Source organism: Genypterus blacodes, unplaced genomic scaffold, assembly GCF_046128005.1.
Source record: "Genypterus blacodes isolate CSIRO-AG114 ecotype Tasmania unplaced genomic scaffold, CSIRO-AGI_Gbla_v1 ptg000039l_1, whole genome shotgun sequence".
NCBI classification, from domain to species: Eukaryota; Metazoa; Chordata; class Actinopteri; order Ophidiiformes; family Ophidiidae; genus Genypterus; species Genypterus blacodes.
This window is the reverse complement of record NW_027466852.1, coordinates 4,366,920-4,373,733: the sequence shown is the minus strand read 5'-3', so window position 1 is coordinate 4,373,733 and position 6,814 is coordinate 4,366,920.

Below are 6,814 nucleotides of genomic sequence, written 5' to 3'. Positions count from 1 at the left end.
GCTCTCCAGTGACCTCCTTTTATCCATGTCCCCCCTCTGTCCCATCAGTCTGACTCCCCTGCATCTGGCTTACATGTACACAGGCGTGCAAACCTAAACAACACAAACACACAATTTCCCAGCAGCAGTTGAGTAACTGCTTTTTTCTGATAAATGTTATCTGCAGTTTGTAGTATAAACAGCAGAAAATCAACGATAGATTACAAGTTTCTACATTTCTGACCTCATAAATGAATAGTTAAGTTACAAAAACAGCTATTTAATTTTTTAAATGAGACCACATAGATGATCTTCCACTCCAGATCTGAAAGAACACGCAGGGCAGTAATGGTACCTGGCCCACTGAGCACTTAGAACACATCATCATGTACACATTGTACACAAAGTACACAAAGTACACACACTTTTCACCTCTTACAACTTTTAACATATTTAAAACATACATTTGTGTATGTGTTTTCACTTTATCAAATGTTGCTTTCAAATTAAAATAAAATAAAAATAAAAATAAAATGTAATTACAATAACTTTAATGAAATCAAAGTCTTCGGGGAACAACCCCTCATTTTAAAGGGGGAAAACATAGAGCATAACTGACAATCTAACTTATCAATTTAAATGTTTGAATAATTAATTAAATAATTACATGGGAACAAATTGAAGATTAGTTTATGCACTCGAAATCAGTCTGGAGGGAGAACTTGACGTGGCAGAGGTGGAATCATACAGCATTCATAACAAACAAAACTAGACACTTCTGTTATAATATGAAAAGATTTATTAACCCACAATAATAACCAAGAGTCACCACCATAGATATGATTTACCAGAAAAACATAAACAATTACAAAAAGTTAAAATAATAAAGGATTCAATCACAAGGGAATTCGGTAGTTAAGCTTGCGTATGTGTGTGTGTGTGTGTGTGTGTGTGAGAGATAGCATGTAGAGGAAATTACTAAATTGATGACACACCCACTAATGGCAAGTCCTAACTTGCTAAGCCAAAATGGGGAATTCAGTTACAGGTTAAGGGACTTTGGCCAGTGAGTGAGTGTGTTCGTGTTCGTGTCTTAACACCACAGGGGGTCTATCAGCCAGGGGGAGGAGAGAGAGAGGCAAAAGAAAGATAATGCAGCTTGCAAAAATCTGTGTTGATAAACACAGTCTGAAAACTTATAGAACACAATAGCAGAAATATTAATCATAGAAAACATAGTACTCTATACAGTGTATATAAACAATTAGATCGAAATATTAATCTGCCCAAATGCCAATGCCTTACTTAATTGAAGCACGTCTGTTTTGTGATTCTTTGTTGCAACAAATCAGGTTGCCGGCTGCGCTGTGCTGACGGGTCCTTGAGTAAATGATTTGTCCTTTGTGGTGAGCTTGCTCCAAGTCCTCGATCCTGGGCAGGAATTGAATTGGAGAGTTGTCTTTGTGATGTGGAGAAAAAGGAGAATCAGTCGTTCCTTGGTCCCTGAATTGAGTCAGGGTAAGACAAAAGATGAAAGCAAATGGATGTGCAGGCTTTGGAGGTTCTGTGTTCACTGGAATGGAAGGTCTAGGGCAGGATCATGTCTCCTATCTGCGTCAGTTGTTCAACAGGGAGAGAAAGAGGTCAGGGACGTTTCAGCTTTTGTACTGCAAATGACCTCACAGGCAATGGATAACCTTTTGGCCAATTACACGGCAGGGAGGTCAGTCACATTTTCGCATCAAGGTGTGAAAAGGAGGTGGATCCCTGGTATAGGATATATTGTATTTTCTTGTCTGTTTTTGAACAAAGGAGCACATGGTCGGTGGTTTGGAATGTGACGACAGGCCAAACATATCCCCCCTTTTGGTCTTGAGGCTGGGGTTGCAGCCACGGTCCTGAAGAGCAACATTAGGGCGAACAGTTCACAAGTCCTTATCACATAGTCCAATGTCCTTAAAGGCAACCTGGAGTTGGATCATCCTTACATGTGGGAGAACACAAACAGTTCATCAAGGATTTCGACGTTTGGGCAGTCAGTAAGGCATCATATGGGCAGATGAACTAACTAGGCTACCTTAACCTTAACATTTGAACACATTATGGTGAAACAAACACATACACAGCAATGTAACAACCTTTGCCATTCTTTAGTCATTGCTGTTTACACAAAGAAAAAGCACAACGTGGATAGTAAAAGGAAAAAGAAAGAGAAAGGAAGGTTGTAACTTTTAGTAATCTGCTTCTTGAAAGAGTAGTAAAATAGTCAGTGGTAGAGGAGTGGTCTGATGTGGGACACAGTGAAATGTGAGTTAGCCCATCAAATCTGCTGCGTAATGTTTCAATGATTGTGCAGTGTGTACCCCCTTGCCAACACTGTGGTGTGTAGTGCCTCTGTCAGGCACTATCATGTCCTAATTTTCTCCAAAAGACTCCAAAGTCTTCTCCTTTGTTTTGCTCCACGGTTTAGGACCTGGTTCGACATCCTTTCTCGTTGTGAAGGAGTTCTCGTTTTGGGACCTATGCTGAACCTGAGAGGGGCCTTTCCGGCTATGGTTATTTTGTCCCTGCAGGTGGTAGGGCACATGTTTTGGGAGAGCAGCGCCACTGTTTACACTAAAGGGGAAGTTTCTGCAGCCCTCCAATCCTAATTCAGGCTGTCCCGATGACTGGATGCCTAAAACTCTCATCTTCATTTGTGTCAGTGGGGCGTCTAACTGTCTCCCAAGTCATCTGGGCCATTTTCCTAATCTCCTGCATGGTGGGTCTGCCCTGCCTACACATCAGCGTAATGTGGGTTCTCACACAGGTATGAAGGTTATGGAGGAAGAGAGACCTGAAAAATGTATCCTCCTCCAGGCCCGGTTCACTACTTCCTTGAAAGTTGGCACTCATCAGTCATCTGTAATTTTCACGGGGTGGTACTGTTTGCTTTTGGTGAATTTTCATGGCTCTGAGTTTGGCAGATGTCTCGTCAAAGTATGGCAAGTACTCGTGAAGTGCCATGAGGCAAATCAACAAGGCAGTGTTCAATTTCATGAAGATAAGTGTTAACATTAGCATTCCTGCTTGAGGGGTCAAAACGCTCAAGGTCCTGAGCAAGAGAGTCAAGCTGACGCATGCGCAGGTCTGTAGCATACTCCTGCAGTGGGGCACATTTACTTCCCTTCCGTGGTGAAGGCGGCATTTTAAAAGGGCAATCCCTTGGGGGCGCCTGAGGGGGAAGTAGCTGAGGTGTGACCTGAGGGAAAGAAGACTCATGTACCGATTGGGGCTCGGTGGACATGACCTGTGTTGATATAGAACAACTGTTGAAGAATATATATAGTATGAAATGTAGGGGCTGAGGGTCAACATAGTTCACAGTGAGCCAAAGTGCTGGCTCCGACAAGTCTGGTGACCGACGAAACTCTCCCTGTAGGGAAATCTATTACCTGCAGTAAACTTATGTTGCCCAGTCTAAAAGCTAGAGGGCTAAGATTTTGTGATTACACAGATGTGCAGGGGCCCGCACCTGGCAATAAAAGTCCAAGAGGTTCTGCAGCTGTAGATAACCTGTAGATAACCTGAAAATGACCAGGGGATGACCATCTACAAACAGTCAGGGCATGACATTCCTGGGCACCCTCATCAGGAAATAGTTTATACAACTAGGGGTTGTAGTAACGTCGCCATGACAACCACCGGCCCACCAATCCGCAGCTTTCTGACTGCAGTGTCATCTTGAGCTTGGGAACGCCCCGAGTTCACAGCATTTAGGCAAATGTCCGGAGATAATTCATGGCCTTTCTTCATCGCATGCAGAAGAGATGACCAGCGCTGCCTCCTCTCTGAAAGTTTCCGTCCGTCTTTTCCTCATTCAACTCACCAATCCAACGAACACGCTGGAGGACTCTCTGCTCGGTCCTCCTACACCTGCTATCAGCTGAATCTGTGGCAGAGTATGCTTGTGTGGTGCACGCCACTGGGTATGCTGCCCCCCCTGGTCAGTAGCATAGCTAAGCACCTTTTGAGCCTCTGCACGCGTGGATTGGCTCTTGTGCAGCGCACTCTCGTGCATGTCATCTTCGCTATCCTGCTTAGCATGATGGAGTCTCTGTGTGCACTCTGCCAACAGGGCAGTAGTGTTCTGGAGCTCAAGACATAATGCCTGATTCTGTGATCCCTGGCGGAGGTCCCCTGCATTAAGGGTTTCGACATTGCCATTAAGTGTGGCTATTTGTAAATGAGCCTTGTGATGGAAGGGCAAGAAAAATCTACCAACTACCTCCTTAATAGACAATCTTTGTCCTATAAGGTCATTAACCTATCTTTTTTTTTTGCAATTTGTTTTTATTGAAGCAGACATTGTACATGACATTGTGCATACAGGTGTAGGATATTTTGGAGATCGTTTTTTTATAGAGACAGAGGGGAAAGAGGAGAGAGAGAGATAGAGAGAAGGGAGGAAGGTTGTGATATCCCTACTATTGTTGTTGAACTTTATATGTAGATCCTGAGGTAGAGTACAAGTGGACTGGAGTTGCAATGATGTCATAGGGTACATACAGAACTTACAGGATGATGTCAAACAGCAATGTAGGCTGGTACATATCCCATCATAGGTTGTGATAGAGAGAGAGAGAGATAGGAGAGAAACAAACAGGAAAGAAAAGATCCAGAGAGAGGTCGTCCCACCCCGAAACCCCACACAACCCCACAGTCACACAACCCCGCATTCACACAACCCCGTCCTGGACTGCCTGAAATGCAAAATAAAATGATAAAATAAAATAAAAAGGAACTGGTCTGTGTTCTGGTAATCAGTCACTGGTCTGTGTTCTGGTAATCAGTCACTGGTAGATCTGTGAAATAGGAGAGGAAAGGTTGCCATCTCTGAATTTATCAGTGTGGTTCCTCATAGTGCATTTGATTTTCTCAAGTCTAAGAAAGTACATTGTATCCTTAAGCCATTGCAAAATAGAGGGAGGGGTGAGGGATATCCAATGTAAATGCAGGCGTCGCCTGGCAAGTAAAGAGGTGAACATGATGATTTCCTTTTGTGGAGTGTTAAAACGGTGTAGGTCATACGGAGTACCGAAGATGGCAATATGAGGGGAGGGTTGAATTTGTATTCCCAATATGGTTGACAGTATGCTGAAGTAACCCGCCCAGTAGTTGAAGAGCCTGGGGCAATGAAAAAACATGTGCCTTAAGTTACAGCAAGGCATCAAACATCCATTACATTTGTCATCTACGTCTGTGTACACTTCGGCCAATCTGGATTTAGAGAAGTGGACCCTGTGCACGACCTTGAACTGGATGAGAGCGAGACGGGCACAGGATGAGGCAGTATGCAGATTGCGTATGATATCGTCCCACCAGTCTATCTCCAGATGGAGTTCGAGTTCAGTCTCACAGGCAGCCCGTGTTTTCGAGTTAGATAGGTCCCCGAGGTCCAGAATACGGCTGTAAATCTCAGATATGGTCCCACTTGGCGGAGTCCTGAACGATAGCAGGTCTTCCCACATGAGTTTAGGGGGAGGGGAGGGGAAGTTTTGGAATTTGCTGCAGGCAAAGTGCCTGATTTGCAAGTACTTAAATAATTGGTTAGCAGGTAGTCTGTGTTGGGTTGACAGCTTGGAGAAGCTGTTGAAACTGCCATCAGAGTATAGGTCAAGGAAACATTGTATGCCTTGGTGGTGCCATGCTGAGAAGGACGAGTCCAAGAATGAGGGCAGGAACAGGTGGTTGTTGCGTGCTTGACCCAGGGGGGAGGCATTTACGAATTTAAAGTGTTTCCTGAATTGGTACCAAATCATTAGAGTATTAAGAACGATGGGGTTCTTGGTGAATTGGGAGATCTTGGTTGGGATCAGGGCGGTGGCGGAGGAAGGGAAGGAGCACGATTGGGCTTCAAGCCTGCACCAAGGTAGCTCAAGGGAATTCACCCAGTAGCGAAGTTTGTCGATGTGGAATGCCCAGTAATAGGATTAGAGATTTGTCAGGGCGAGACCCCCACTGAACTTACATCTTTGTAGTAGTGTTTTGCGGATCCTTGGAGGCTTCGCACCCCAAATGAGGGCGCTGATCATTTTGTCTAAAGAGTCAAAGAAGAGTTTTGGAAGGAATTAAGGAGAGCGGTAAATTGTTCCATCTAAGAAAGTAAGTTTTCAGGGTTGTAGTGAGCACGAAAAAGTTGGCGGGCAGGAGGTCAGAGAATGAACGGGTCACATTGATGTCGAGATACTTAAACCCCGAGCTACTGAGGTTAAAGGGGAGGTCCGTTTAATGGGGTAACACTCGCTGTTAGAAATGTTGATTTTGTAGCCAGAGAAACTGCTGAATGTGTCAAGGATGGACAAGACAGCTGGAAGACTAGATATGGGGTCAGTTAGGTAGAGCAACAGGTCATCCGCATATAGCGACAGTCTGTGTTCGATGCCATTACGGATGACGCCTTTAAAGAGAGTGGAAGACTGTAATGAGATGGCCAATGATTCGATGGCCAGGGCAAAGAGGAGTGGTGATAGGGGGCAGCCCTGGCGGGTCCAGAGTAGGAGTAGGCAGTAGCCCAGTGGGTAGAGCTTCCGCTTGGGAAGGGTCCCTGTTGTAGTGTGAAGTAGTCTGAACGAATATTGTTTGTGTGGACACTAGCCTGTGACGATGAGTATAATAATCTGATCCAGCTGCTGAATTTGTTTCCGAAGCCAAATTGCTTCAGTACAGCAAATAGGTATTCCCATTCTACCCTGTCGAAGGCTTTTTCAGCATCCAGGGAGATAACAATCTCTGGTGAGTAATATTGAGAAGGGTGCAAGTGTTAAAAAATAACTGTTGCCCTTTAATAAAGCCA